Consider the following 21,904-nt stretch of genomic DNA (forward strand, 5'->3'; position numbering starts at 1 on the left):
ACCTGTGTTCTGTTCCTAGCCCTACTTCTAAAATCATTGTGTGACCTGTATGCCTAGTGAGAAAATTAATGAATAAATTAATTAAAAAGGAAAAATGACAGTACCAAATGCTAATGAGAATGTGGAGCAATTGGTCCTTTCTTCCATTGCTGATGGCAATGCAGGTGGTATAGCGACTTCGGAAAAACATTTGGCAGTTCTTTATAAGGGTAAACAAACATACACTTACCATACAACACAGCATTCCTATTCCTAGTTATTTACCCAGTGAAATTAGAATTTATGTTGATTTCTTTTTTTAAGCAACTCTATCAAAATATAACTCACATACCATATAATTGACCTTTTAAAGTATACAATTCAGTAGGAGCCGGACCGCAGTGCTGTAGGCTGAGTGTGGCGATCCCCGCAGGAAGAAGATGAACGGGACGCGGGGCTGGTGTACTCTGGTGGACGTGCACCCAGAGCAGTAGACCACGGCGAGCAGGAAGACCTATGCCATGATGTCTGGCCACTCACCCAGTCATTCTCTGGCCTCAGAACTGGTGGAGTCCAACGATGGACATGAGAAGATCATTAAGGTGTACTTGAAGGGGAGGTCTGGAGACAAGCTGATCCATGAGAAGAATATTAACCAGCTGAGGAGTGAGGGCCAGTACATCCAGGAGGCCAGGAACTGTCTGCAGAAGCTCCGGGATGATATAAGTAGCAAGCTCGTCAGAGATCCAAGAGAGTCTCACCATCGACAGGAAATACAGGTGGTGCTAGAGAGGCCAAATGGTTTTAGTCAAAGTCCCATGACGCTGTATAGCAGCCCACCTGAGGTGGACACCTATATGAATGAAGATGTCGAGAGTTTGAGGAAGACGGTGCGGGACTTACTGGCCAAGCTGCAGGAGGCTGAGCAGCAGCACCAGGCAGTCCGTGTGGCTTTTGAGGTCACACTCAGCCGATACCAGAGAGAAGCTGAGCAGAGTCACCTGGCCCTTCAAAGAGCAGAGGACAGAGCGGAGCAGAAAGAGGTGGAAATCAGAGAGCTGCAGAGGCACTTGCTCCGGATGGAGACAGAGCGTCAGGCCTTACTGGAGAAGGACAGGGAAGGGGAGGCGGCCCTGGAGGAACTTTGGAGCAAGAATGCTGACTGCCGAGCAGAACAGGAAAAGGCTGCTAACCTGGAAAAGGAAGTGGCTGGGTTGCGGGAGAAGATCCACCACTTGGATGACATGCTTAAGAGCCAGCAGCTGGAAGTCCGGCAAATGACAGAGCAGCTCCAGAATTCCAAAGCTGTGATCCAGTCAAAGGACACCAGCATCCAGGCGCTCAAGGAGAAAATGGCCTACCAGGAAGCAGAGAATTTACAGATGCATGACCGGATGGAACACCTGATAGAGAAGCAGGTCAGTCACGCCAACTTCAGCACCCAGACCTGGGCCAAGACTGAGAATCTGGGCAGCATTAGGATAGCCAGGCCCCCAGCCCTAAGCCCATGCCTCTCATCCGAGTGGTGGAAACATGAGCTGAGGAGGAGGAGGGTGCTGTTGCTGCTGCCTCTCGCCTGTGGAGAAACTCGCCACCCCTGTTGGTCTAGCACTGACTTTAACTTCCTGACCGATCCCTGGCTGCCCATAGGGCTTGAGGCTGTGGCCCCATTTCTGAGCTCCTGTCCTCGGTATGCTGGGTGGATAGAGGATGAGCGCCTCCTCTGGACACTGCCACCCTTGGCGGACAATAGCCTGCCGGCAGGAGCCAGAGCAGTAAGTACCCTTATCCCTGTAGTTACTGTTTTTCTCTTAGCAGAGCCTCCCTTCTGTTGTAGGCTGGGGTTCAGCTGCCCCGGGCCCTCAGCCAGTCGGGAGAAGGGAAGAGATGACAAGATTTGCCTCGGCTCTAGAAGATGGACACACAGATGTTGGAGAGTGTACCGGGGGAACCAAGTTCCTCACAAAACATAGCGCAGTTCTTAGCAACAAACTGTTTTTCTACCGGTTCCACCCTCAGCTCATGCTGACCCGGGTCTCCTTCAGCTTCGACTGAAGTCTGTCTTTCTGGGGAGAAGGGGATGTATACTCAGGGTGTAGCTTTGAGCAGAAAGATTGTGCAGGGCTACAGTAACGTGTGACTTCTCTGCATTGAAGACTCCCAAAATGTCTTAGGGGTTCCCCTAAGATGTGGTACAAGGTACACCTCAGTCATCTTGACTGACTTAGAGCTTAAAATCTATTTTCACTGGGTTATATCAATGTCAGCGAGACTCTCATTGTATTTATTTTGCTAAGTTATTGGTGTTTTTGCTTATATCTCACAACTGATTCAGTAACTGAGTTCTACAGCCTTCTCTTGTGATGCTTGGATTGGCTCGACACTGGGAAAAGTGTTCCCACTGGACTTCATTGTTATAAATCTTCTCTTTCCTCTACCGGCTTCTTGCCTTCCTCCTCCACACCTGATCGGTACCTCGGGAAGGCAAGTATATTTGCCCTGAGACATCAGGTCTGGACGTATATTTGGGGGAAGAGGGTGATCAGGACTCTTGGGGAGGAATTGAATTCTTCCCGGATCCCCTCTACACCCTCTGCTTCATGTGGGTCTGTTGTCCTCCTGGCTCTGAATGACCCTGCCACTCTAGTGTTTTATTTAGGGCTCCTCCTCTAGCATCAAGAGGGAGAAAAGCCTCAGTGGTACGATAGGGCACAGAAAAATAAAAAAATAAACGTAGATGAAGTGTTTAGGTTCTATTTGGTTCAAGACCAGAGCCTAAGTCTGGGTGTTTCTGGGTGTCGTTATGGCTTTGTCTATATTGGTGTTCTGGTTTCTTTGTGCAGTTTCATCATTAGTAAAACCAAGGGTTTAGCCCTGGTTCAGTGGATTGAGTGTCATCCCATGCACCAAGAGGTTGCTGGTTTGATTCCCGGTCAGGGCAAATGCCCGAGTGGTGGGCTCGATCCCCAGTGCAGGAGGCAGCCTATCAGTGCTTCTGTATCATCAATATTTCTATCATCTCTCCCTCTCCCTTTCTCTCTCTCTAAAAACACAATAAAAACATATTTAAAAATAAATAAATGAAACAAACCAGGGGTTCAGACTGGTTGATTTCCATGGGCCTTTCCAGTTCTTGTATATTTTCCTGTGCTATCTTCTTTGTATGGTGAATTTAATAAATTATGTTCATGTGTCTCTGGCTTTTATTTTTTTTTACTTTATGTTTTTGTTTTGTTAATCCTCACCTGAGGAAATTTTTTCCATTGATTTTAGAGAGAGTAGAAGGGAGGGAGTAGGGAGAGAGAGAAAGAGAGAGAGAGAGAGAGAGAGAGAGAGAGAGAGAGAGAGAGAGAGAGAAACATTGATATGAGAGAGACACATCAACTGGTTGCCTCCCGCACACTCCCCGACTGGGGCAGGGGATTGAACCTGCAACCTAGGTACATGCCCTTGACCAAGAATCAAACCCAAGACCTTTCAGTGCCTGGGCCAATACTGTAACCACGGAGAACACTGGCCAGGGCTTCTATGGCCTTTAATACATGCACAAAGTTGTGCAACCATCACAACAATCAATTCTAGAGCATTTTTATCACTCCAAAAAGAAAACCCAGCTTCATTAGCAATCACTCCTGTCTCCTTCCCCTAGGCAGCCACTAATTTACTTTTTATCTCTGTACATATTTTTTCATTTAGCATAATGTTTTCAAGGTTCATTTGTGTTATGGCATGTATCAATACTTTATTTCTTTTTACCACTGAATAATATTCCATTGTATGGATATACTGTATTTTGTTTATCCATTCATCAATTGATGGAAATTTGGGTCGTTTCCAACTTTTTGGCTATTATGAACAATGCTCCTATGAACATTTATGTACAAATATTTATGTGGACATGAGTTTTCATTTCTTTTGGGTATAGATCTAGCAGAGGAATTGTTAGGTCATGTGGTAATTCTATGTTTAACCTTTTTGGGGAATTGAAAAACTTTTCCAAAGTGGCTGTACTATTTTGCACTCCTACCAACAATGTCAGAGTTTCCAGTTTCTCCACATTCTTGTCAACACTTTATTTGCTTTGCAGCTATCCTAGGGGCTGTGAAATGGCATCTCATTGTGCTATTGACTTGCATTTCCACAAAATGATGTTCTGTGTTTTTTCATGTATTTATTGGCCATTTATATATCTTCTTTGGGAAAATGTCTCTTTAAATCCTTTTCCCATTTAAGCCCTGGCCAGGCAGTTCAGTGATTAGAGCATTATCCTGATACACCAAGGTTGCATTTTGATCCCCTATCAAGGCACATACAAGAACCAACCAATGAATGTATAAACAAGTGGAACAACAAATCAATATTTCTCTCCTCTCCTTTCCTCTCTCTCTAAAAAAATAAACAATCAGAGAAACCAAGATGGCGGCATAAGGTAAACACCTAATTGTTGCCTACCACAACAATTTTAAAACTACAACTGGAAAACAGAGTGGACATCGTCCAGAACCACCGGAAAGTTGGCTGAGTGGAAGATCTACAACTAGAAAAAAAGAGAAAAGGACGCTGAGCCTCAGGAGCTGTGGAGGTGTGGAGATCTGTGAGCACGGAGAGGGCGGGCGGCTGAATACGCGACTGGCTTACTCGCGGCGCGAGGAGAGGGCAGGCACCAAATGCGCAGCTAGCTTTCTCGTTCGGGAGGAAAACAAAACCTCCCGACTGCACTGATATCCAGCTCCGGTCGAGGAGAAACTGGACTGTCTGGCAGCGGGCAAAACTCAAGAGCAGGCTTCTCTCAGAGGTGCACAGCCATTATTGCGGGACACGGTGAACAGGGCCCTCTTAGGGCGGGGCTGATGGGAAACCAAAGCTTGTCTGCACCACCCGGAGACTCCGCCCCATCCAAGCTGAGCACAGAAGCCCTCCCAGCGGAGACACTGCTGATCCTCACAACCAATTGGCTTGGAGATCAACTCCCCCCAGTGATACCAATAACAAGCAAGGCTTAACTACAACAAGACTGCACATACAGCCCACAAAGGGGTGCACCAAGAGGGTCCACCACAGGTAACTGGGAGGCTGAGCTACTGGGCCCTATAGGACACCTAACTCACAAAGCAACTCCATCAACTCAGGGAAGAATCTAAAATGCAGAGACAAAGAGGCAGGCCACAATTAAAGGAAATGGAGGAAAGCAAAAGACTGGATATAGAGTTCAAAACCACGGTTATAAGGTTTTTTCAAGAATTTCCTAGAAAAGGCCAATAAATTAAATGAGAACCCCAAGGATATGAGAAAGGATCAACTAGAAATTAAGCATACACTGACTGAAATAAAAAATATTATACAGAGACCTAAAAGCAGACTAGAGGATCGCAAGAATCAACTCAAAGATTTGGAATACCAAGAAGCAAAAAACAATCCTCTGGAAAAGCAAAAAGCAAAAAGAATACAAAAAGTTGAAGATAGTGTAAGAAGCCTCTGGGACAACTTCAAGCATACCAACATAAGAATTATGGGTGTCGCGGAAACCGGTTTGGCTCAGTGGATAGAGCGTCGGTCTGCGGACTGGAAGGTCCCTGGTTCGATTCCGGTCAAGGGCATGTACATTGGTTGCGGGCACATCCCCGGTAGGGGGCGTGCAGGAGGCAGCTGGTCGATGTTTCTCTCTCATCGATGTTTCTAGCTCTCTATCCCTCTCCCTTCCTCTCTGTGAAAAATCAATAAAATATATTTTTTAAAAAAAAAAGAATTATGGGTGTCCCAGAAGAAGAGAGAGAGCAAGATACTGAAAACCTATTTGAAGAAATAGTGACAGAAAACTTCTCCCACCTGGTGAAAGAAATAGACTTACAAGTCCAGGAAGCACACAGAACCCCAAACAAAAGGAATCCAAAGAGGACCACACCAAGACACATCATAATTAAAATGCCAAGAGCAAAAGACAAAGAGAGAATATTAAAAGCAGCAAGAGAAAAACAGTTAGTTACCTATAAGGGAGCACCCATACAATTGTCAGCTGATTTCTCAACAGAAACTATGCAGGCCAGACGGGAATGGCAAGAAATATTCAAAGTGATGAATAGCAAGAACCTACAACTAAGATTACTCTACCCAGCAAAGCTATCATTCAGAATTGAAGGCCAGATAAAGAGCTTCACAAATAAGAAAAAGCTAAAGGAGTTCATCACCACCAAACCAGAATTATATGAAATGCTGAAAGGTATTCTTTAAGAAGAGGAAGAAGATAAAGATAAAAATTATGAACAACAAATAGGTAACTATCAACAAGTGAATCTAAAAACCAAGGGAATAAAAAATCTGATGAACAGTACTAACTGGTGAATATAATAAAACCAGGGGCATAGAAAGGAAGTGGACTGACAATTCTTGGGGGAAAAGGGGAGTGGGGAGTGCGGGAAGAGACTGAAAAAAAATCGTACACCTATGGATGAGGACAGTGAGGAGGAGGTAAGGGCAGAGGGTGGGGTAGGAATCTGGTAGAGGGGAGCTATGAGGGGGGAAAAAGAGGAACAATTGTAATAATCTGAACAATAAAGATTTATTTTTTTAAATAATCAATCAGACTACATCAAAATAAAAAGCTTTTTCACAGCAAAAGAAACCATTAACAAAACAACAAGAAGGCCTACTGCATGGGAGAACATATTTGCAAATGGCATCACTGATAAAGGTTTGATCTCCAACATCTACATGCAGCTTATACAACTTAATAAAAGGAAGATAAATGATCCAATAAAGAAATGGGCAACAGACCTAAATAGAAGCTTTTCAAAAGAAGACAGAAGGAAGGCCAAGAGACACATGAAAACATGCTCAACGTCACTAATTATCCGAGAGATGCAAATCAAAACAACAATGCGGTACCATCTCACACCTGTCAGAATGGCTATCATCAACAAATCAACAAACGACAAGTGTTGGCGAGGATGCGGAGAAAAAGGAACCCTCGTGCACTGCTGGTGGGAATGCAGACTGGTGCAGCCACTGTGGAGAACAGTATGGAGCTTCCTCAAAAAACTGAAAATGGAACTCCCATTTGACCCAGTAATCCCACTCCTGGGAATATATCCGAAGAAACTAGAAACACCAATCAGAAAGGATATATGCACCCCTATGTTCATAGCAGCACAATTCACCATAGCTAAGATTTGGAAACAGCCTAGGTGCCCGTCAGCAGATGACTGGATCAGAAAACTGTGGTACATCTACACAATGGAATACTATGCTGCCATAAAAAAGAAGGAATTCTCATCATTTGCAGCAACCTGGATGGAATTGGAGAACATTATGTTAAGTGAAATAAGTCAGTCAATGAAAGAAAAATATCACATGATCTCACTCATTTATGGGTAATAAAGAACATTATAAACTTGAACAAAAAGATAGATACAGAGACAGTAAAGCATCAAACAGACTGTCAAATTACAGGGGGAAAGTTAGGGAGAGGTGGGGGAGATAAGAGATCAATCAAAGGACTTGTATGCATGCATATAAGCATAACCAATGGATGCAAAACTCTGGGGGGTGAGGGCATATATGGGAGTGGGGTGGGGGGTGGCAATGGTAAAATATGTACACATATAATACCTTAATAAAAAAAAAATAAAAAAAATAATCAATCAATAAAAATTTAAAAATCCTTTTTCCATTAAAATAGATTATTTTTATTGTTTTAATTATTGAGTTCTAATAAATAAATAAATAGAATAAAATCACTGTGTGACCTTAAGGAAGTTACCTGTGTTCTCTGGGCCTCAATTTTCTCACCAAGAAAATAAAGGGACCCTTCCTAGCCGTGGAAGAGCATTTTCTTGTTTATTGGCAAAGCTGTCACCATTTAATTGGTATCAGATTCTGACTTGCACAAGTAACATTCTTCACTTTTAAAACCCTGGAGGGTTCTGGGTTATTGCGCAAAGATCTATTTCTCAAATGTTTCTGCTAAGTTACTGTCCAAGTAAGAAGATAGTTAATTCCACAGTCAAATAAAATATTATGACATTGCCAATGAAATTTTATACTCAGGAAATTTGGCAAAATATCTCAAGAGTCTTAAATATTTAAGCCTCTTTTTTTCACTAATTTCTCTTGTAGGAACCTATTCCAGGAAAATAATTAGAAATATGAACAAAGACTTAACATTTTATAGAAGAAAATGCACCAGAATGTTCACAGTGGTTAACTCTAGATGAGGACATTATAGCTGATCTTATTTTCCTCCTTATAATTGTGTACAATGTTTTAAAAATGCAAAATAGCCGAAACCGGTTTGGCTCAGTGGATAGAGCGTCGGCCTGTGGACTGAAGGGTCCCAGGTTGGATTCTGGTCAAGGGCATGTACCTTGGTTGCGGGCACATCCCCGGTAGGGGGTGTGCAGGAGGCAGCTGATTGATGTTTCTCTCTCACCGATGTTTCTAACTCTCTCTCTCCCTTCCTCTCTGTAAAAAATCAATAAAACATTTTTTTAAAAGAGTTGCAAATTGATTCATTTCTGCAACAATAGGAGGAATTATCTTCTAGTCTTCAGCAGAAGCTCTGTTCTTTTCAAGAGGACATGATGAAAGAGAAGAATCTTTTTTGAGGAAGAATTAAAGCAAGTTCTGGATGAGCTGGATAAATTACAGCAAAAGGAGGAAAAATCTGAAAAGTTGGTCAAACAGCTGGAAGAAGAGAAAAAAGCTAGAGCTGAAGAACTGAAATTTCTAGAAGAAAAGCTAAAGGGGTTTGTATTAATAGGACTTTATACATATGACTTTGGATTTTACAAAGTATTTTTCCAGTACATTCTCGGATTTCTCATATCAATCATGCAAATGGGTGAGATTAGAATTATTTTGCAAGTAAGGAGAAAGTACATATAGATAAGTATGATAGCCAAAATAAAAGCCAAGCTCTTTCTTTATTTAAAACCAGTGGTTTAAGAGTTTTAATTCAAAAATTACCAGCCCTAACCAGTTTGGCTCAGTGGATAGAGCGTGGGCCCGTGGACTGAAGGGTCCTGGGTTTGATTCTGGTCAAGAGTATGTACCTTGGTTGTTGGCTCAATCCCCAGTAGGGGGCGTACAAGAGGCAGCTGGTTAACGTTTCTCATTGATGTTTTTAACTCTCTATTCCTTTCCCTTCCTCTCTGTAAAATCAATAAAATATATTTTTTAAATAACAAAAAAAATCAACCATTAAAAACATTTTAAAATATATTTTTTATTGATTTCAGAGAGGAAGAGAGAGGGAGAGAGAGATAGAAACATCGGTGATGAGAATCATTGATCAGCTGCCTCCACACTGGAGATAAAGCCTGATACCTGGGCACGTGCTTTGACTGGGCATCAAACTGTGACCTCCTGATTCATAGGTTGATGGTCAACCACTGAGCCATGCCAGCCCAGCTAAACAAACAAACAAACTTTAAAACAATCCAAACAAAAGTCTTTTTTAAAAAATATATATATTTTATTGATTTTTTACAGAGAGGAAGGGAGAAGGATAGAGAGTTAGAAACATCGATGAGAGAGAAACATCGATCAGCTGCCTCCTGCACACTCCCTACTGGGGATGTGCCCGCAACCAAGGTACATGCCCTTGACCAGAGTCCAACCTGGGACCCTTGAGTCCGCAAGCCAATGCTCTATTCACTGAGCCAAACCGATTAGGGCCAAACAAAAGTCTTTATGAAAAAACTACAAAGATTTACTAAGCATTTAAAGTGGTTAAGATTGCCCAGCCTAGCATGGTTCAGTGGTTGAGCATTGACCTATGAACCAGAAGGTCACCATTTGATTCCTGGTCACAGCACATTCCCAGACAGGGTACATGCCTGGGTTGCAGGCTTAATCCCCAATGGGGGCATGCAGGAAGTAGTCTATCAGTGATTCTCTTTTATCATTGATGTTTCTCTCTCTCTCTCTCTCTCTCTCTCTCTCTCTCTCTCTCTCCCTCTCCCTTCCTCTCTGAAATCAATAAAAATATACTTAAAAAATTAAAGTGGTTAAGATTTATTAAGTGAAAATAAATTGTAGCTGTGGTTTGATGGTGACCCAAAATACCTATATCTATGTCTATGTCTATGTCTATATCTATATCTATATCTATATCTATATCTATATCTATATCCATATCTTTATAAAAGCCAAGTGGCCAGAATGACAAAATGAACAGTGACCAGCACTCTGCAGCAGCCAACCAGCCCCATCCTGATTGGGGCCCCAGTAGGTCCCCACCAACCTCCCACAGCCCCTCCCCTGGCCAGCCCAGCCCCTATCTGCCCCCATCTGGGTGGGCAGCTGGACCCCACCTGTGCACAAATTTGTGCAGCAGGCCTCTAGTTTATTTATAAATTGTTGACAGTGCTTATTCTTGGAGTGGAATAGAACTAAGAGTGACTCATTTTCTATCATCACATTTCTGTGATTTTTGTTTATAACAAGCATATATTACTTTCAAAATCATAAAAATATTTTAAAATTATAGTTACTTACAGGGGTGGGCAAAAGTAGGTTTACAGCTGTCAGTATGTGAAACAGAGTTTATTTTTGTACTTTATTAATTATTGTATTATTTATTTGTAGTACAACTATAAACCTACTTTTACCCACCCAGTATATGCAAGGGCTAGCAGCCAGCACAGAAAGGTTCAAAGCTGATGTGTTACACTGATTGTTGCTAAATCAAAATTATTATTAAGGCTGATTGTGTCAAAAGAAAATTTCTAAAATTTCAATGTTTCTGTTTTATTTTTGTTTGTTTTTTGTTAATCCTCACCCGATAATATTTTCTCCATTGATTTTCAGAGAGAATGGAAGGGAGAAAATAGAGAGAGAAACATCAATACGAGTGAGACATCAATTGGTTGCTTGCCCTGACCCAGGCCAGGGATTGAGCCTGCAACTGAGGTACGTGCCCTTGATCAGAATTAAACCTGAAATCCTTCAGTCCCCATACTGATGCTCTATCCACTGAGCCAAACCAGCTAGGGATCAATGTTTCTGTTTTAACTCACTAAATGTGGGTTGGTTTTTATGCAGCAATAGAAAACTGTAACATCCTCTAACATGTTATTCTGTTTATTTTATTGATTTTAGAGAGAGGAAGGGAGAGAGAGAAATATTGATGTGAGAGAGAAACATTGATGGATTGCCTTCTGTATGTGCTGTTTTACTTTATGTAACATTACAACTGGCAAGGGTCAAGTTTATCACCTCTGTCCTCCAAGTCAGCACCCTCAATTAAATATGACATCCATGTCTATCTTATCTATTTCTATGAATGATTCCTGATGAAGGTTAGTTTAAAAAAAAAAATCACCAGAAGGGAAAAGGTGCCTAAAAGGAACCCAAAGAAGGAAGAAACAATGGGAGAAATGCTGAAGAGTTATAGATATCCAATTGGTTAAGCAGTATTTGTTCTGAAAGAAAAGAGGAATGTTTGCCTCCCTAAGGGAGCATATGGGTGATGCTTAAAAATTGTGGCAATATCCTTCTGCATGGAAACACTACTTCTAAGAATCCTACAGAAATATTTTATGCATTTATGTGGAAAGATATGTATACAAGGAAATTAATTGTATTTAAAATGGTAACATATTAGAAGAAACCTAAATACCGACTAACAGGAGAATGATAAAGGATATATGGTGATATATGGTACATCCATGTGTGGAATAATGTTAGCATTAAAAAGAATGAATATAATCCACATGTACTGACATGGAAATATATAATAAACAAGATGTGATCTACTTTTGTAAAATTAAATCCATGTGTGTGAAATATATATATATATATATATATATATATATATATATATAGAGAGAGAGAGAGAGAGAGAGAGAGAGAGAGAGAGAGAGAGAGACTGTGAGACTGTGTGTGTGTGTGTGTGTGTGTGTGTGTGTGTGTGTGTGTGTGTGTATCTGCAAGGATAAACTCCAAATCATTAAAAAGGGAGGCTTCTAGGAAAATTGGAGTTGGGGTATGGTAGGGACATCTGTTTATCAGCTGAGTTAAATCTCCATTACACAGGAGAATAAATAATCAGCAATTCCAAGAAAACTAGCATAGAAAGCCTACATACAGCCAAATTAAACAACCGGTTGATCAGCTTAGCAACTAAACAAAGAAAATAACAAGGTACAAGGGCCACATGGTGATAGAGAATATCATGAAGAAAATGCAGCATCACTGTGGTTAGGGTATAATTGTCTTTGGTGCTCAACCCCCATGTGTCAGTTATCTGCATTCGGGTTCCATCACTGCCCTGAGTCTCATTTCCTGCCAAGTGTGATGGTGAAATGAGATAATATGGTAAAGCTCAGAGTAATATGATTCTTCATGACATTTCGCTGCCTAACTACTTGCCAACTCTGTAAATTCAGAGATGATATCAAATAGGACCATACCAATGTGAATGCAGAACTTGAGGAGTAGTTAGGGGACTCTGGAAAATATTTGTTTTTAAGTATATTTTATTGATTTCAGAGAGAAAGGGAAAGGGGAGAGAGAGATAAAAACATATATGAGAGAGATTCATTGATTGGCTGCCTCCTGCACACCCCTCCTGCACACTGGGGATTGAGCCTGAAACCTTGGCATGTGCCCTTCACAGGAATTGAACCCGGGACCCTTCAGTCTGCAGGCTGATGCTCTGTCCACTGAACCAAACTAGATAGGGCTGGGAAAAGATTTTTAAAAGAAGCTAAAATGAAATATTTTTGAACGCCACTTCTAAAACCTGGGAAAAGAGAAGAGAGTGAAGGAAAGGACTCACACCCTGAAGGAAAGGGAATTAACAACTTAAGGTAAGGATCTTAATTGATTTTCCCCTTTCGTAGAAAACTTCAAGATATAAATGCTGGCATGGCTCAGTAGTTGAGTGTTGACCTATGAACCAGGAGGTCACGTTTTGATTCCCTGTCAGAGCACATGTGCCCTGGTTGCAGGCCTGATCCCCAGTGTGGGGTATGCAGGAGGCAGCTGATCAACGATTGTCATCATTGATGTTTCTGTCTTTCTCTCCCTCTCTCTTCCTCTCTGAAATCAATAAAAATATTTTAAAAAGAAAGAAATGGAAGCTTCAAAAGTATTCATCAAGAGAGGTGGTTAGCTGTAGAAGCAATAATTAAAAACAGTGGGACATGAAGAGAAGTGATCTGGAAGAGGTCACATCTAATGGCATGAGGTCTAATTAAACCAGGCATCAGATACAGTATTGTGAGAACTACTAGGAGGTAAGTATTTGACAGGGTTTTTTAGATAGCAATATACTACCAAAGGCTGAGTAAGGCCAGGAGAAAACACTTAAATCCATATTTTGCAAAAGCAAGGTTAAAATAGGACTTAATTGTTCATAGAAACTACCAGGAATGATAAAAATATTGTTAGAACTTCTTACAGTAAAAAGTCAGTTTGAAAAATAGAAATAGCTCTAGCTGGTTTGGCTCAGCAGATAGAACATCGGCCTGCAGACTGAAGGGTTCCATTCCGGCCAAGGGCACATGCCTGGTTGCAGGCTCGATCCCCAGTAAGGGGCGTGCAGGAGGCAGCTGATCAATGATTCTCTCTCATCATTGATGTTTCTATCTCTCTCTCCATCTCCCTTCCTATCTGAAATCAATAAAAATATATTTTTAAAAAAGAAGTAAAAAAACTAGAAACATGAGGTAATGTTCTCTCTGGCCTAATTTAAAAGGACTCAGGAAGCCAAAACCGGTTTGGCTCAGTGGATAGAGCGTCGGCCTTCGGACTGAAAGGTCCCAGGTTCGATTCCGGTCAAGGGCATGTACCTTGGTTGCGGGCACATCCCCGGTGGGGGGTGTGCAAGAGGCAGCTGATCGATGTTTCTAACTCTATCCCTCTCCCTTCCTCTCTGTAAAAAATCAATAAAATATATTAATAAATAAATAAATAAATAAATAAATAAATAAATAAATAAATAAAAGGACTCAGGAAACCCAAAGTCCTCCACAAGGTGAGGGAGCAAAAGAAGGAAGTAACCAAGGCAAGCCTGAGGGATGAAGAAAGCACAGATAATAAATTCATAAAAGAGTAACAACTCAATTCCTCTGAAAATGGGAGGGTTATTGACTCAATTTCCCAGTGCCATGGAAACCATAAACATAGCTAAGAACAAAGATTAAAGAGAGGTGCCAAAGACTGCCCCCCACCATGGGCAGTTACTCAGCTTGTCATCAGATAAAGAAGATGACTAATTAAAAAGACCCAAAGCATGCAAACAGCTGACTTCTCAGAACCAGTGGTTTCACCCCACAGTTTTTCAGGTCTCACAAGTGACCCTTGGCCCCATGCTGTAACATACACCCCACCCAGGCTGCCCAGAAGTGGCTGGCCCCTCCCTCTCCTTATTCCTGGGAATGAGCTGCAGCCAAAGTCTTTCTTCGGAGGCTCTGAGCCCTGAGGGTCCCCACAGCTCCACCCAAGTCAGTCTTGGTGGGGCCTTGGGGGCATGCTCCGCAGCTCCACCTGAGTCAGCTGTGGCGGGGCCCTGGGGTTAGGCTCTGCAGCTCCGCCCCAGTCAGTCCGAGTGGGGAAGTAAGACTCCAGTTTTAACCAGATACTGAACTAGGTGGCAAGCCCCCCCATTTTCCTTTTCGATCCCACTGGCCTCTTCTTTTACCACCGTTTCCAAATGCAGGAGAGCTTTTCCTCTAGTCTGGCCCATGACAAGACACGTACAGGACGGCAGAAATTCTGCAGCCAACCATCCCAGCAAGATCTGTCTTCCCCTGGGAAGCTTAAATCCCTCTGGAGCCCTGTTCTGGGAAAAGGCAGGATGACTTTAGGGGACCACTGAGCATGGTTCTTGTTTCAGGTGTACAGCAAAATGTGGGACTTTTAAAAAATAGATATGTTTATTGATTTGAGAGAGAGAGAAACATCGATTGGTTGCTACCCGCACCCCAGGCGTGTGCCCTGACCAGGAATCAAACTGGTGACTTTTTGGTGCGTGGAACAATGCTCAACCAACTGAACCACACCAGCCAGGGCAAGATGTGGGACTTTTGTATGTGGCACCAGGGAAGCCAAGTCTGGGGTAGACTCCTAAGAGCTCTGGTGAAGCCTGCCTGTTCCTGCGCTGAAATCCCAGCTGCTTCCCTGAACCTGTCTCCAGTCTCCAAAGGCCCCAGCTGAGTCACTTTCTTCACTGTGCCCCGAATACACTACTAGTTCCTTTTCTTCTTAGCCTTTTCCTCATTCCTCTCCCTCAGGTAATCTGTTGTCCTTCATTCTGCTTACTGATAACAGCTTTCCGGAAAGTTCTTTGGAATCATCAGTCCTTGATACTGTCGACACTGGTAGTCTCATTCCGTCCCACAGGATGGGTGACAAAGGAGATGATTGACATTAGCATTCCTGAAAGCACACGGCAAAAACATGCAAACACACTCTAAACTATATTGTTAGGCCACGTAAGCACAGCATTAATATATATGTGACAAGAGATTAAAAAAGTAATCTGGCAATTATATTTGAATCACTCACTCAGAAGACCAAGTTCCTAAAGAGTCCTATAAGTTGCTAATCTCTTGAGGTCCAGAGAATACCAGATTTGTATCTACATAACTACTCCAGTTTATTCTATGCCACATGGATTTGCATCTACTTGAGAGGCCAGAACTGAAAAAGGAACATTCTATACACACCACCTTCACTTCCTCTTGAAGCATCCATCTTATATGTAAATTGCTGCTTGGCTTCTGTAAATTCTTGAAATTTTAACCCTGCTGTTTGGCTTCTGTAAATTCTTGCTTGCTAAGGCCACTCCCACTTCAGAGGGGCCATTTGAACCTTCCCAGACAAGGTTATCAGTGCTGGCGCCAGGCCAGGCCTCTGGTTGAGGTCTCAAGGCCCCAGCACATAGGGTCTCTTTAAGAACTTGCAAAAGGGGCCGGAAACACTCCATATTTGGGAGACAAAGAAGGTAAAAACATATAAATAGGGAGAATTCCTGCATGTTGGGGCCCAGAATTTGAGATACATTTTCCTCTGGACCCGCACGTAATAAATGTAACTCCATCTCTCTTAGTATTGCTTTGTTCTTCTTCGGTTTTCTGTAACATTATTGGTTCCCTGACCAGGAATAACTGAGCTTGGCCTTTTGGCCTCTGGTGAATGAGCCAGGTTTGGGGCCCGGGGGAGCCAGATAGGCCTCCGGGAGGTACCGCTCTGCTGATTTAGTAGAATTGAACTGGGGGACTCCAGGCACTCCCAGACCTCAGCCCAGGACCCGGCCGGCATCTGGAGAGAGTGGACGGACACTTCTGGACCTGTCGACAGAATCTGTAAGGTAGGGGCCCCGTCAGTTCATCCCACTCCAAGTGAGTGGAAGGGGGAGCTTGATCACCTCCCCGGAGGCCATAGAGCTTCCTCAGGCAAATTAATCAGGAGTCAGGAATCAGGTGACTGTTTAAACTCTGGGTAAATATCTGGTAGAAGTAAAAAACGAGGACTAGCTAGTATATAAATGTGGGACTCTGGAGGTGAATGAAGGAATTATGAGTTCACTCTGCTGTTTGTCTGTGTGTGGGACTAATCAATTTGTTACCGAGAAGCAGGGACTGGACGCAGTCTTAACTCCTCCAGTAGTTTCTCACCAAGACGTTGGTCGAGAATTCTGTTCTGGGGTATGGTTGCCTGGAGAGCCCCCAAGCCCGTCTGGGGAGTTGGGCATTGTTTCATTTATCTGCTCAGCTCCAGTTTGGGCTAGTCTACTGAGAGAGTGTGAGTATGGATGTTTGTCTGTCTTGGCATAATTATCTGCTCATTAACTTGTCTGTGTGAAGCGAAAGCTACTTTGTGCCTTCTGGCTGTACACATGAGAGTATATGTTATCTCTTTCTGTTGTTTAAATTGTTTAAAAATAGGGCGGACCTGCAGTGATGGTCTGCAAACGTCTTAAGCAGCACTGCTGAGTTATTTTTCTCAGAGACGTTTGCTCTCTACCACAGTGGGAAGGAATCAGCCCATTTAGCTAATAAAAATTCCTCTCTCTGTTTGTATGTTTGTATAAGTAAGGGTTTCAGTTTGCTCTGATTTGTGAATTTACTGTATTAAATTGAAATTTTAAAGTCCAAGGGTTAATTTAAAAGTATAAATTTGTGATATTTCAAAGAACAAAGAACTTTTATTTATGGCTTTCTTATCTCTTTTGGTGGTTGGAGACTTCCAGGGACAGGGCTTACAGTTCCGCAGGGCAGAGAGATTTACAGGCCCTGTCCCTGCCTGTGACATCATAGTCCAACATGGAACTAAGGCTGAAGTTATTATTAACTATCTATGGACCAAGTTAACCTTAGTTATGTGTCTTGTGTAGTCTTTTGTCTTCGTGGTTATATGTTTTGTTTGACTTATTTTCAGTTATTTATTAGGATCCTCATAGAGGACATAACCTGGTCTTTCCCTTCCTCTCTCATCCTGATTCTAATAGCATCTGTAACTGGATTAAAGATCTTTTCTTTCAGGAGGCCATCCAGGCTTTCAGTTCGCAAGAAATCTCCCTACACACCCTTATCCTCATCCGCTATCTTTTCAGGCTAATAGTCATTTTTCTCCACAGGTCAAACCTTAGCCTTCGAAAGGGAGGACTGCTACAGCTGTAGTCTATAATTTTCTCTGAAATTCCCACTGTTTCTATTTCTCCCTCTGTAGGAATTCTCTTCCTCTGACTCACAATCGGAAAGGGAGACAAGCAACTGGACTGGGGGACGGGATGGGGTGGGGAGGGGGTGGTCAGAGAAATCAAGAGTGGTACAGGAGGAGGATTTAAGATCCTCTAAGAGTCTAGGGGCTTAGAGTAAAAATCTATGAGGGAAAACAACGGTTACAGATTTGAATAAGAAAAAAGTATCCTTAAATGTAAAAAGCCTGGTTATACAGGATCTCAGACCACTTGCTTTATTTCCCCTGCTAAGGACAGAGTAAATGGTTAATGCAGAGAAGGGGAGGGGGGGTGTCAGCAGTTAATTATGAAGCTGGGAGAGATAGGTTTTTGTTTATTTTTACTGGCTGCAGACTGCTCTGCTGGTGTAGGTGTCTTATCAGAACTTCTAGCTGCCCTGGTGATTTAAAACTGGTTGCTAGGCAGATTCATCCCCCAGGAGACAGATGAAAGAAGGGAGTGAGGGGGGCTGGATGCCTGAGCTACCTGCATGGCCCTGGAAGAAGCAGCAGCAGCCAGAAAAGTGGCGGACAGCAGACATTTACCTGACACTAGAGCTGCCCCGCTGCTACTTAGGCCTTTGGCTTGCTGGCTGCAGCAGTTAAACCAGAAGCCAGTGACTGCTACTAGTCTCCCTGCAGCCCCAGGAATAGAGCAGCAGGCCCGGGATCGGTAAAAACAGCAGATAGAGCTAGGGAAAGATCCCTGTTTGCAAATGTACTGAAAGGGTTCAGTACCTGTTGCTGCTGGAAGAGGAGGGGCTGAGATCCCCTTCCAGTGCACTCCCTTGGAAGAGGCCTGGTCGCTGCTCTGCCACAAAGGGGACTGGAGGGAAAGCAAGGGGCCTAATACCCAAGCCACTGCCACAGAAGCGCTTTGCAATATGCAAAGCTGTTTCTAACTACAACTCTGGCTGTTTAGGACTGGCAGCTTAAAGTCAAAGAGCAAAGGAAAGGCACTTTCCCTGGACCGGGGAGCCTTCAGGACTTTGAGATTCTCCAAGAGAGGAGGAGTCTGACTGAGGGATGGCAGAGACCCTGTTGGGTTGGAAGGACCTAAGGCCACATGTTAAACTTATAGATTACGGCTTTCTAGGCAGATGTCCAAGCCCAGATATGTAGGGGTTAAGCTGCCTGTTTACAGCAAAACAACTTTCTCCTGTGCCAGAATAAATTTCAAGGAAATTAGACAGACTGTGTTTGTGGCTAGAAAGAAGAACTGGCCACCATGCACAGCCCTGACAGTGGCCTGCAGAAAACTGTATAATAGATTTAGATGATACCTGCGACTTCATGGACATGACTCCAGAAAGACAAGGACAATTTTACTTTGTGTGGGAAGGTAAAAAATAGACTTTAGTCACCTCCCTAAGATATTTGTATAGCCCTGCCATGTGTCATATATGGTAGCAGAAGATTTGGCTACCTAAGGTGGCCACAGTGCCAATATTGTACTTCATTGTGTTAATAATATTGCATTAACCTTACAGATTTGGATGCAGTTGCCAAAAAGGCAGGTGCCCAAATTGGCAAGAAAAATACCCATCTGGTTTTAGTCTCTATTGAAAGACAGTTGACACCCTATATACTGTCTTCCAGGCCTGTGTGACCATGCCCATGTCAGGTGTGGCACAAACCTCAACTTTAGGAAACTGGGGAAGGCCTATTTGGAACAGAGAGAAGTAATAAGTACCAGCCCTTTGTTACAGGAATTACAGACCCCGTGAGGTCCTGTGACATGTGAGACCCTGTAAAGCAATAAAGCTCCCTTAGTCCTTTCTCAGAGGGCGTGTCACCCCTCCCAGAGACCATATGAAATTTTAAAGACAGGTCAAGTAGGGGGAACCCTACTACAAGGACAGCTATAATTGTCTACTTGAATATAGACACATTTCGAATTTCTCCTGGTCATTTAAAGACAGTTATATTACTCTGAAGAATCCATAGAAACGATTGACAAGGAAAATCAGAAGATCTTAAAGCAGGTCAGTATATTTTTCTCCTTATATAATTCCTCTGAAATTTGGCAATGCTTAATAAATCATGGCAATACGTTTCTCTGCATAAATTCAATAAGACCGGTTTCTAATAGTGATTTTATTGACTGGAAACTTTGACTGGAGTGTCATGTTTTAAAGAGCCCTTTCTGAACTCTGAAGACTTGAACCCAATAAGCGGGCCAAGGAAAAGCCTGATATCCTGCTTAGGATCCCTGAAAATGGCTGGTGCTGGAGCATCAGGCCCATACCCTACCATCACTGGCGGTTGGTCAGAGTAGAAGGGGAGCAATAAGGACGACTCTGCATCCCTGCGGAACCCCCAAGCACTCTAGGCCACGACGAGGAGGAGGGCTACTGAGATAGGCCTTAAAACCTAGGGTGTGGGCCCACGTGGAGTCGATGCAGGTGAGGGATTCACCTATCTCAGCAGATACTACAGGCAGGCCTGATGGCAGCTGGATGGTCTGGCTTCCTAGCCCTACAGGGCACAATAAGATTCAATCATGAAATTCTGGCAAAGGTAGTCATTTACCATTCTTGTTGTGTTTATGCAAATAATCAGACCAAATTAAATACAATAGGTAAATTAGTCTTTTTTTTTTTAATGAATCTTTATTGTTCAGATTACAATTGTTTCTCCTTTTCCCCCCCATATCTCCCCACCACCCAGTTCCCACCCTCCCTCTCCCCTTACCTCCCCCCCACTGTCCTTATCCATAGGTGTATGATTTTTGTCCAGTCTCTTCCCGTACTCCCCACACAGACACCCCTTTCCCCCTGAAAATTATCAATCCACTCCCATTCTATGCCTCTGATTCTATTAAGTTCACCAGTTTATTCTGTTCCTCAGATTTTTAATTCACTTGACTTTTAGATTCACTTGTTGATAGATATGCATTTGTTGTTCATAATTTTTTATCTTCTTCTTTTTCCTCTTTTTAAAGAATACCTTTCAGCATTTCATATAATACTGGTTTGGTGGTGATGAACTCCTTTAGCTTTTTCTTATGTGTGAAGCTCTTTATCTGCCCTTCATTCTGAATGATAGCTTTGCTGGGTAGAGTAGTCTTGGTTGTAGGTTCCTGCTATTCATTACTTTGAATATTTCTTGCCACTCCCTTCTGGCCTGCATGGTTTCTGTTGAGAAATTAGCTGATAATCGTATGGGAGCTCCCTTGTAGATAACTGTTACTTGTAAGATTCTCTCTTTGTCTTTTGCTCTTGGCATTTTAATTATGATGTGTCTTGGTGTGGTCCTCTTTGGATTCCTTTTGTTTGGGGTTCTGTGTGCTTCCTGGACTTGTAAGTCTATTTCTTTCATCAGGTGGGGGAAGTTTTCATTCATTATTTCTTCAAATAGGTTTTCAGCACCTTGCTCTCTCTCTTCTTCTGGTACCCCCATAATTCTGATGCTGGTACGCTTGAAGTTGTCCCAGAGGCTTCTTACACTATCTTCAACTTTCTGAATTCTCTTCTCTTCTTGCTTCTCTGGAGGAGTGTCCTTGGCCTCTTTGTATTCCAAATCTTTGAGTTGATGCTTGCGATCCTCTAGTCTGCTGTTGGGTCTCTGTATAATATTTTTTATCTCAGTCAGTGTATGTTTAATTTCTAGTTGGTCCTTTTTCATATCCTCGAGGATCTCATTGAATTTATCGGCCTTTTCCATGAAATTCTTGAAAAACCTTATAACCGTGGTTTTGAACTCTATGTCCAGTCGCTTGTTCTCCTCCATTTCTTTGGTTTGTGATCTGTTTCCTTGCCTCCTTATTTTCGCTGCTTCCCTGAATTGGTAGGGTAGCTTTGTGTACTAGATGTCCTATTGGTTCAATGGGTCAGCCTCCCAGTTACTTGAGGTGGACACTCTTGGTTTACCCTTGTGTACTGTGTGTCCCCCAGCAGGAGCTACAGCAAGAACTAGTTTTCTCCTCCTTTGCTTGGGCGGTTTTGTAGCAGTCTGACTGGAGCTGCAGTTTATTTGGTTAAGCTGCCACAGAACAGGCCATTTATATGCAAAAGCCGATGTGTGGAGCCTGGGCGGGTTTGTAGAATGTGCGGGGCGGGGTCTCAGGGCTAGGCGGGGTCTCAGGGTGTCACTAGGCTAGGGCGTGGCCAACGGCGGTGGCTGGCGTCAGCTGTCTCTGCCTTTCCGCGTTTCCAAGTCCCTGCGCCCCGTGTTCCAGCACAGTAAAACAATGATTGCTGGGCACACCTCTGCAAAAAAGTCACTCTCATTTTCCGAC

At 42.9% G+C, this 21,904-nt stretch overlaps 1 non-coding gene and 1 pseudogene across 1 annotated transcript; both read left to right on the forward strand.

Annotated features, from left to right (window-relative positions):
- The first annotated feature begins 419 nt into the window (after positions 1-419).
- LOC103287539 (tuftelin-like) lies at positions 420-1,577 on the forward strand (annotated as a pseudogene).
- A 6,156-nt stretch (positions 1,578-7,733) lies between these two features.
- On the forward strand, positions 7,734-7,873 carry LOC129149207 (small nucleolar RNA SNORA24). Its single transcript, XR_008556201.1, has one exon. It is a non-coding gene; the product is annotated as a small nucleolar RNA SNORA24 (small nucleolar RNA).
- Positions 7,874-21,904: the final 14,031 nt, after the last annotated feature.

Source organism: Eptesicus fuscus, chromosome 5, assembly GCF_027574615.1.
Source record: "Eptesicus fuscus isolate TK198812 chromosome 5, DD_ASM_mEF_20220401, whole genome shotgun sequence".
NCBI classification, from domain to species: domain Eukaryota; kingdom Metazoa; phylum Chordata; class Mammalia; order Chiroptera; family Vespertilionidae; genus Eptesicus; species Eptesicus fuscus.